Source organism: Triticum urartu, chromosome 4A (genome assembly GCF_056163025.1).
Source record: "Triticum urartu cultivar PI428250 chromosome 4A, HENAU_Tu73, whole genome shotgun sequence".
NCBI lineage: Eukaryota > Viridiplantae > Streptophyta > Magnoliopsida > Poales > Poaceae > Triticum > Triticum urartu.
The window spans coordinates 356604331-356615457 of NC_141876.1; the positions used below are offsets into that span (position 1 = coordinate 356604331).

The 11127-nt window shown below is 40.9% G+C and overlaps 1 long non-coding RNA gene across 3 annotated transcripts; it reads right to left on the reverse strand.

Annotated features, from left to right (window-relative positions):
* Positions 1 to 7407: 7407 nt before the first annotated feature.
* On the reverse strand, positions 7408 to 9234 carry LOC125551562 (uncharacterized). 3 transcript variants are annotated; one of them, XR_007302818.2, is made up of 4 exons: positions 8584 to 9233; positions 8244 to 8387; positions 7817 to 8082; positions 7408 to 7735 (listed from the first exon to the last, which is right to left on the reverse strand). It is a non-coding gene; the product is annotated as an uncharacterized LOC125551562 (long non-coding RNA). The 3 variants fall into 3 exon arrangements; XR_007302817.2 differs by having other exon boundaries at positions 7817 to 8062; positions 8584 to 9231; XR_007302816.2 differs by having other exon boundaries at positions 7817 to 8387; positions 8584 to 9234.
* Between the last annotated feature and the right edge of the window lie 1893 nt (positions 9235 to 11127).

Genomic DNA, 11127 nt, shown 5'->3' on the forward strand with positions numbered 1-11127 from the left:
GCATGTGATGTTTATCTTTTATGCAGCTTATTTTGCTTAGTACGGCGGTAGCATTATAAGATGATCTCTCATTAAATTTCTAGGTACAAATGTTCGCCCTAAGTATGCACCGTTGCTACAGTTCGTCATGCCGAGACACCATGTGATGATCGGGTGTGATAAGCTCTACGTTCACATACAACGGGTGCAAGCCAGTTTTGCACAAGAAGAATACTCGTGTTAAACTTGACGAGCCTAGCATATGCAGATATGGCCTCGGAACATGAGACCGAAAGGTTGAGCGTGAATCATATAGTAGATATGATCAACATAATGATGTTCACCATTGAAAACTACTCCATCTCACATGATGATCGGGCATGGTTTAGTTGATATGGATCACATGATCACTTAGATGATTAGAGGGATGTCTATCTAAGTGGGAGTTCTTAAGTAATATGATTAATTGAACTTAAATTTATCATGAACTTAGTCCTGATAGTATATGCATATCTATGTTGTAGATCAATTGCTCGCGTATAGCTTCCCTGTTTTATTTATGATATGTTCCTAGAGAAACTATGTTTAAAGATGATGGTAGCAACTACACGAACTGGGTACGTAACTTGAGCATTATCCTCATTGCTGCACAAAAGAATTATGTCCTGGAAGCACCGCTAGGTGCCAAGCCCGCTGCAGGAGCAACACAAGATGTTATGAATGTCTGGCAGAGCAAAGTTGATGACTACTCGATAGTTCAGTGTGCCATGCTTTACGACTTAGAATCGGGACTTCAAAGACGTTTTGAATGTCATGGAGCATATGAGATGTTCCAGGAGCTGAGGTTAATATTTTAAGCAAATGCCCGAATTGAGAGATATGAAGTCTCCAATAAGTTCTATAGCTGCAAGATGGAGGAGAATAGTTCTGTTAGTGAACATATACTCAGAATGTCTAGGTACCACAACCACTTGACTCAACTGGGAGTTAATCTTCCTGATGACAGTGTCATTGACAGAGTTCTTCAATCACTGCCACCAAACTACAAAAGCTTCATGATGAACTATAATATGAAAGGGATGGATATGACAATTCCCGAGCTCTTCACAATGCTAAAGGCTGCAGAGGTAGAAATCAAGAAGGAGCATCAAGTGTTGATGGTCAACAAGACCACTAGTTTCAAGAAGAAGGGCAAAGGGAAGAAGGGGAACTTCAAGAAGAACGACAAGCAAGTTGCTACTCAAGTGAAGAAGCCCAAGTCTGGACCTAAGCCTGAAACTGAGTGCTTCTACTGCAAAGGAAATGGTCATTGAAAGCGGAACTGCCCCAAATACTTGGCGGGTAAGAAGGATGGCAAAGTGAACAAAAGTATATATGATGTACATGTTATTGATGTGTACTTTACTAGTGTTCATAGTAGCCCCTGGGTATTTGATACTGGTTCAGTTGCTATGATTAGTAACTTGAAACAGGAGTTACAAAATGAACAGAGACTAGCTGAGGGCGAGGTGACGATGTGTGTTCGACGTAATTCCAGGGTTGATAAGATCACCATCGCACACCCCCTTTACCTTTGGGAGTAGTGTTGAACCTAAAATAAATGTTATTTGGTGTTTGGGTTGAGCATAATATGATTGGATCATATTTATAGCAATACGGTTATTCATTTAAGTCAAAGAATAATTGTTATTCTGTTTACATGAATAAAACCTTATGTGGTCATACCCCCAAGGTGAATGGTTTATTGAATCTCAATTGTAGTGATACATGTATTCATAATATTGAAGCCAAAAGATGCAAGGTTAATAATGATAGTGCAATTTATTTATGGCACTGCCGTTTAGGTCATACTGGTGTAAAGCGCATGAAGAAACTCCATGCTGATGGCATTTTGGAATCACTTGATACTTGCGAACCATGCCTCATGGGCAAGATGACTAAGACTCCGTTCTCCAGAACAATGGAGCGAGCAACAGACTTGTTAGAAATAATACATACTAATGTATGCGATCCAATGAGTGTTGAGGCCCGGGACGGGTATCGTTATTTTCTAACCTTCATAGATGATTTGAGCAGATATGAGTATATCTACTTAATGAAACACAAGTCTGAAACATTTGAAAAGTTCAAAGAATTTCAGAGTGAAGTGGAAAATCATCGTAACAAGAAAATAAAGTTTTACGATCTGATCATGGAGGTGAATATTTGAGTTATGAGTTTGGTCTTCATTGGAAACAATGTGGAATAGTTTCGCAACTCACGCCACCTGGAACACCACATCGTAATAATGTATCCGAACGTCGTAACCGTACTTTATTAGATATGGTGCGATCGATGATGTCTCTTACCGATTTACCACTATCATTTTGGGGTTATGCATTAGAGACAGTTGCATTCACGGTAAATAGGGCACCGTCTAAAAATCCGTTGAGACGACACCGTATGAACTATGGTTTAGCAAGAAACCTAAGCTGTCGTTTCTTAAATTTTGGGGTTGCGATGCTTATGTGAAAAAGTTTTAGCCTGATAAGCTCAAACCCAAATCGGAGAAGTGCGTCTTCATAGAATACCCCGAAAGAAACTGTTGGGTAAACCTTCTATCACAGATCCGACGGCAAGATCTTTGTTGCTAAGAGTGGATCCTTTCTAGAGAAGGAGTTTCTCTCAAAAGAAGTGAGTGGGAGGAAATTAGAACTTGATGAGGTAATTGTACCTTCTCTCGAATTGGAAAGTAGCTCATCACTGAAATCAGTTCCAGTGATGCCTGCACCAATTAGTGTGGAAGTTAATGATGATGATCATGAAACTTTAGATCAAGTTACTTCCGAAGCTCGCAGGTCAACCAAAGTACATCCGCACCAGAGTGGTACGGTAATCCTATTCTGGAAGTCATATTGCTAGACCATGATGAACCTACGAACTATGAGGAAGCGATGATGAGCCCAGATTCCGACAGATGGCTTGAGGCCATGAAATCTGAGATAGAATCCATGTATGAGAACAAAGTGTGGACTTTGGCAAACTTGCCCGATGATCGGCGAGCCATTCAGAATAAATGGATCTTCAAGAGGAAGACAGATGCTGATAGTAGTGTTACTATCTACAAAGCTCGAATTGTCGCAAAAGGTTTTCGACAAGTTCAAGGTGTTGACTACGATGAGTTTTTCTCACTCTATCGATGCTTAAAAGTCTGTTCGAATCATGTTAGCAGTTGCCGAATTTTATGAAATCTGGCAAATGGATATCAAAACTACATTCCTTAATGGATTTATTAAAGAAGAGTCGTATATGATGCAATCAGAAGGTTTTGTCAATCCTAAAGATGCTAACAAAGTGCGCAAGCTCCAGTGAACCATCTATGGACTGGTGCAAGCATCTCGGAGTTGGAATATATGCTTTGATGAGTTGATCAAAGCATATGGTTTTATACAGAATTGCGGTGAAGCCTATATTTACAAGAAAGTGAGTGGGAGCACTACAACCTTTCTGGTAAGTATATGTGAATGACATATTATTGATTGGAAATGATGTACAATTTTCTGGAAAGCATAAAGGAGTGTTTGAAAGGATTTTTTCCAAGAAAGACCTTAATAAAGCTGCTTACATATTGAGCATCAAGATCTATAGATATAGATCAAGACGCTTGATAAGTTTTTTTAATGAGTACATACCTTGACAAGATTTTGAAGGAGTTCAAAATGGATGAGTCAAAGAAGGAGTTCTTGTCTGTGTTGCAAGGTGTGAAGTTGAGTAAAGACTCAAAACCCGACCACGACGGAAAATAGAAAGAGAATGAAAATTCATTCCCTATGCCTCAGTCATAGGTTCTATAAAGTATACTATGGTGTGTACCAAACCTATTGTATACCTTAGCATGATTTTGGCAAGGGAGTACAATAGTGATCTAGGAGTAGATCACTTGAGAGCGTTCAAAATTATCCTTAAAGGACTAAGGAAATATTTCTTGGTTATGGAGGTGATAAAAGAGTTCGTCGTAAAGAGTTACGTCGATGCAAGCTTTTGACACCTACCTAGATGACTCTAAGTCTTGATCTAGATACATATTGAAAGTGGGAGCAATTAGCTAGTGTAGCTCCGTGCAGAGTATTGTAGACATAGAAATTTGCAAAATACATATTGATCTAAATTTTGCAGACCCGCGGACTAAACTTCTCTCACAAGCAAAACATGATCACTCTTTGGGTGTTAATCACATAGCGATGTGAACTAGATTATTGACTCTAGTAAACCCTTTGGATATTAGTCACATGAAGATGTGAACTATTGGTGTGAAATCACATGACGATGTGAACTTGATTATTGACTCTAGTGCAAGTGGGAGACTGAAGGAAAATGCCCCAGAGGCAATAATAAAGTTGTTATTTATATTTCCTTATATCATGATAAATGTTTATTATTCATGCTAGAATTGTACTAACCGAAAACTTAGTACATGTGTGAATACATAGACAAACAGAGTGTCCCTAGTATGCCTCTAGTTGACTAGCTCGTTAATCAAAGATGGTTAAAGTTTCTTAGCCATGGACATGTGTTTTCATTTGATGAACGAGATCACATCATTAGAGAGTGATCTGATGGACTACACCCATCCATTAGCTTAGCACTATGATCGTTTAGTTTATTGCTATTGCTTTCTTCATGACTTATACATGTTCCTATGACTATGAGATTATGCAACTCCCGAATACCGGAGGAACGCTTAGTGTGCTATAAAATGTCACAACGTAACTGGGTGATTATAAAGATGATCTACAGGTGTCTCTGATGGTGTTTGTTGAGTTGGCATAGATCGAGATTAGGATTTGTCGCTCAGATTGTCGGAAAGGTGTCTCTGGTCCCTCTCGGTATGCACATCACTATAAGCCTTGCAAGCAATGTGACTAATGAGTTAGTTGTGGGATGATACATTACGGAACGAGTAAAGAGACTTGCCAGTAACGAGATTGAACTAGGTATGATGATACCGATGATCGAATCTCAGGCAAGTAACATACCGATGACAAAGGGAACAACGTATGTTGTTGTGCGGTTTGACTGATAAAGATCTTCTTAGAATATGTAGGAACCAATATGAGCATCCAGGTTCCGCTATTTGTTATTAACTAGAGATATGTCTCGGTCATGTCAACATAGTTCTCGAACCCGTAGGATCTGCACGCTTAATGTTCGATGACGATATGTATTATGAGTTATGTGATTTGATGTACCGAAGGTTGTTTGGAGTCCCGGATGAGATCACGGACATGACTAGGAGTCTCGAAATGGTCGATACATAAAGATTGGTATATTGGAAGGTTATATTCTGACACTAGAATGGTTCCGAAGTGTATCGGGTATTTTCCGGAGTACCGGGAGGTTACCGGAACCCCCCCCCCCCAGGGATTAATGGGCCACAATGGGCCTTAGTGGAGAAGAGAGAGGGCCGGCCAGAGGTGGAGCGCCCCCCCTTGCCTAGTCCAAATTGGACAAGGGGAAGGGGGGCGCCCCCCCCCCTTCCTTCTATTCTCTCATCTTTCCCTTCTTCTCCATCTTGGACTAGGAAAGGGGGAAACCTACCCCTACTTGGAGTAGGATCGTGCTGAAGGAACTCACCCTGGGCCTCAGCTGGATCAACAGTACGAGGGACGTCACCGAGCTTAACGTGTGCAGATCGTGGAGGTGCCGTGCATTCGGTACTTGATCGGTTGGATCGCGAAGACGTTCGACTACATCAACCGCGTTACTTAGCGCTTCCGCTTTCGGTCTACGAGGGTACATAGACACAGTCTCCCATGTCGTTGCTATGCATGTCCTAGATAGATCTTGCTTCATCGTAGGAATTTTTTTGAAATACTGCGTTCCCCAACATTTTATCATCATTATCTACCTTAGTTCGATCCTTACTTATTTTGCGAGTTAGAATAATAAAGCTTTAGTATGATCTATTTTTGAGTGCATCTTAGAGATATATAGGTCTATGTAATCGTGTGCGAGATATAAAATATAGATTAGTTTGAGTTCTGCTTTACTTTCTTATTTCCATCTTAGCAATGGAAAATAAAAGAATAAAAGATCATATTCTACAAACATGGGGAGTAATGACTTCACATAAAAGAAGTATAGTTGATAAAATTTGTTGGAAGTTGCCAAGCATAGCATTGGTCATTGGTGCAATACATGAAAAAGGAGTGAAGGAAGTGAGGTCTCACATATAAATATACTATCTCGGACATCTTTTATGATTGGGAGCCCCCATCAATTATTTTATATCAATTAGTCAATGTCGGACAAGGAAGACAACGTAATGAGTTATGGTTGTTTACATTCACATAGAAGTTATATTGTTATGGATCTTTTAACATGTGGTGCTTGTTTAGAATCTTTTGCTAGCCAAAAATTCGCACTAAGTAGAGATACTACTTGTGCATCCAACACCTTTAAACCCAGTTTCATGTCATGAGGGTCCACCGCATATACCTACGGATTGAATAAGATCCGTCAAGTAAGTTGTCATCGGTGAAAAGCAATAAAATTGCTCCTAAATATGTATGATCTTTTATTGTAAGGGAAAAATAAGCTTTGTACAATCTTGTGATGGTGAAGAAATAAAAGCAACATACCGCATAATAAAGATTGCTATCACAAGGGGCAATATAAAGTGACGTTCCTTTGCATTAAGAGCTTGCACATCCAAAAAAAAGCGTGTGAAAACCTCTGCTTCCCTCTGCGAAGGGCCTATCTTTTACTTTGATGTGTTCATCCCTACCCCTCTCTATATATTCTTTAGCAGTAACATCGACTCTTTCTGAAAATATGATGGATTGTGATGGTTTCAATGACTAAAATCATAGTTTGTTAGTTTCCAATAAAGTTTATGTTTCATACTTTAGCTTGTGAATGAATTGTTACTCTAGCATGCGGAGTTTTATGATGCTATATTTCTGTTATGATAACGACCATGATGCTTCCATGTCCGTATTTTATTTTTATCGACACCTCTCTCTCTCTGAACACGTGGTCATTGTCAGGGTTACGATCCTGACAATGAGTACTAGGGGTACGAATAAGTGGCAGAACCTAGCTACGGCACATGTGTAACACTCTGTGTTTAACGAGTTCAGGCCCCTCTGGGTGGAGGTAAAAGCCCTACGTCTCGTGCCCGGGGCTTGCTTTGATTTGATGGGTATGGTTACAAAGGTTACTCGTGCCTGGCTGTGGAGTGGGGTGCGACTTATATAGAGTGCGCTACTGCCCCATATCTCCCACGCCGCCGAGGCATTTAATGACACTGAATGGGCCAGCTACTAGTATAACTAATGATACCCCGCGCGTTGCAGCGGGAATTCATAATCACGTGATATAGGAAAACTAAAAGAATGTAAGATACATACAAAATTTTGATTATCAGACTACTGTTGTTGATTGTAGTGAAGTTCCACAAAACTGTATAGCTATTCTGTGTCATGAATCTGTGATACATCATAGAGCTTAACTATTCAAGGGAAGTGTAAAAAAGACGCTTCCTGTATTAGAGACAGTAAATTATACTCACCTGACAACTAACTAAGGAAACTTAAATATGCAAGCAGCGACTTCTTCCTGAATTGTATACATCAATATGAATGAACATTGGCGCAACATATATGTGTTCAGTGTTCCTTTCATCTAAAGATTGCATTGAAGATGCACAAATCCCTCTTGTTTCATGCCTAACACGAAATATTCATCCTTCAGAATGGTAAACTTCAGAAGAGTCCTGTGAAAATGGAAATGAAGCAAATATATTATAGTAAATTATAAAATGAAGAGAAAAAACTAACGATCAGGAATATCCAACCTCATTGCCTTCACAATGGACCAAGGTGAGCCATGTTATGTCCAACGAAGATAATATATCTGTGACAGCGACAGATAGCTACAATGTAAGGGATACTTCATACTAAAATTAAATTAGCATGTTCCAAATATTCACCACTTATCTTTCTTTGTGCTTCATCCACTAATCCTCATCCATAGCAAGGAGGCTAGTTGAATGGTATGAACAATAGTAGCAAATGCTAACTTTCTTAATTAGTCAACAGAGCTGTTTGGGCAACAAAAAGCCTAAATTACAGTAGAGATTTGACTTTAAGATAAAGGAAAAAATAAGTAGGGGTCTTCCCGACTATTTTTTGCTAAAAAAAGGAAAACTAAAAGTAGATAAATTGTAGTTTGGTTGATAATATTATATAGAAAGCTCAATCATGAAATAGAGGGTATCTTACCATCATATGGGGCAATACCTACTCAGGAAAATCAGTCAGCATCTCTATACCCCATCGGTTATTAAATCTTGGATGTGAATTTACAAAGGGAATTCCGTTACTAATAAACCTCTTCAAACATGCTCTTTGTTAATCTCTGTGCATCTGACAAAGAGAAGTGCATGGAAAGTTCAGTTTTGGTAGTACAACTGTACAACATACAGATTGATCTTGATGTCACATCAGGGGGAAAATATCAGGAATTACACTATCATTCGAATTTGTGCATCTAAATACATGATACGTTGCCAATTCCTCAACCAGCATATGAATGTTACAATGAAAATATCTGAGTCTTTACCTAAAAGTGGGATGGAAGCTGAGCAGAGGAACGAACGGCTTGCTCCTCGACGACCTACGGTGGACTGCAATGGAACCACGCCCGACCCGCATCCTAGCGCTCAGGAGACATCGAAGGTGATGAAGAATAGCAGCCGTGCCGGAGGAGCGGCTCCTCGATGACCTAGGTGTTCGACAATGGGATCATGGCCCAGCTCACGGCCCAGCACCCAGGAAGGCGCCGCGTCGCAGGCAACGAAGACCGAGAGCCGTGCGCGAAGAGCGGGCTTCACGCCGAGATTGAGTGTGGGGATCGCTGATCGGCGGCCATGCAGGAGGAGCGAGCCGGCTTGACGTCGATATTGGTTGGGGGTCGCCGTGAGATAGGGTGAGGGGTTGCCGGCTCGACGATCTTAGCGGCAGCTAAAGCCTTCGCGGTAGCGGACTTTGCTGCCAAGTTGGATTGCGGTTCGAGCTACTGCTTCTTGCCCATGGCGATGGCGAGGTGGGGAGATTGGAGGCGACGGCGAGGTGGGATTTGACGGTTTGGGGAGGGAAGGGGTCAGATATGGGATGGACGGATGGTTGGGCGACGAGGCGATGATTCGCATCACCACGCGGTCGTGTGGCTAGTTTGGTGTGGTACGGGGGTGTTTTCCTTTCCCTAAGAAAAGATTATTTTCGCCACTGTGTGTAAATGTATGCAGGTGAATTGAGCGCTGAGAGAGAAAGAGACTGACGGCTGATCATTGGTTGGTATTTGCAACTGAAGGCTGATGTGGCAAGTATGATGATGTGGATAGTGTGCATGTTAAAAAAATTGGTAGTAGTGGGGATCAACTTCTTAAGAATGTAAGATGAGCCTCTACTACTACAGTTACAAGTAACTGTAGCCATGACTCTAGTTAAGGGATGATTTAGGATTCCTCGACCGTTGTAGCTCCCATGACGTCCTCCTACCTTCTATGTCCGAGTGGTGGTCCATCAGTCGATTGACATGTGGTCGTCCGAGGGCTGTCGAGCTGTCTGACTGAACTTCCTGATGTATGCATCCAAATGTTGGCATGGTTCACGGACTTACCTTTGATACATCTGCAACGTATCAATAATTTTTGATTGTTCCATGCTGTTTTATTATCAATCTTGAATGTTTTAAGACCATTTTATAGTCATTTTATATCTTTTTTGGTACTAACCTATTGGCATAGTGCCAAGTGCTAGTTGATGTTTTTTTCATGTTTTTTACATCGCAGAAAGTCAATATCAAACGGAGTCCAAATGCCATGAAACTCCACGATGATTTTTTATGGGGCTAGAAGGAAGGCAATGGGCCCTGCTTGCACCTGGGGGTGCCCCGAGGGGGGCACAACCCACCAGGGCACGCTAGGAGGCCCAGGCACGCCCTGGTGGGTTGTGCCCACCTTGGGTACCCCCGGACCGCCTCTTTGCTCTATAAATACCACAATATTCCAGAAACCCTAAAGGCATCGACGAAATATTCATCCAGCCGCCGCAGAGTCGAGAACAACCAGATCCAATCTAGACACTATTTTGGAATGGGTTTCACCACCTCCATTGGTGCCTCTCCAATGATGCGTGAGTAGCTCTTTTTAGACCTTCGGGTCCGTAGTTAGTTGCTAGATGGCTTTCTCTCTCTCGCTGAATTCTCAATACAATGGTATCTTGGAGATCCATATGATGTAACTCTTTTGCTGCGTGTTTGTTGGGATCTGATGAACTTTGAATTTATGATCAGTCATATCTTTTTATATCCATGAAAGTTATTAGAGTTTCTTTGATCTCTTATATGCATGATCTCTTATAGCCTCGTATTTCTTCTTCGATATTTGGGTTTTGTTTGGCCAACTTGATCTATTTATCTTGCAATGGGAAGAGGTTCCCGGTAGTGGGTTTGATCTTACGGTGCTTGATCCGAGTGACAGAAAGGGAACTGACACGTATGTATCGTTGCTACTAAGGATAAAAGGACGAGATCTATATCTACCTCCATATAGACAAACGGATCTTGTCTACATCATGTCATCGTTCTTATTGCATTACTCCGTTTTTCCATGAATTTAATACACTAGATGCTTGCTGGATAGCGGTCGACGTGTGGAGTAATAGTAGTTGATGCAGGCAGGAGTTGGTCTACTAATCTTGGATGTGATGCCTATATAATGATCATTGCCTGGATATCGTCATAATTATTTGAAGTTCTATCAATTGCCCAACAGTAATTTGTTTACCCACCGTTTGCTATTTTTCTCGAGAGAAGCCACTAGTGAAACCTACGGCCCCGGGTCTTCTTTCCCATATATTTGCCTTGCGATCTACTTTTCCTTTGCATTTTTATTTAGATCTATTAAACCAAAAATCCAAAAATACTTTGCTGCACTTTATTTTATTTGTGATCTTTTATTTCAATCTATTACAAATTTCTCCCATCAACACACAATTTTTGGCGCCGTATCCCAGAATGGATTGACAACCCCTATAACACATCGGGTTCTGAGGTGTTATTGTTTGTGTGCATGTGTTGTTTACGTTGTGTTGCTTGGTTCTC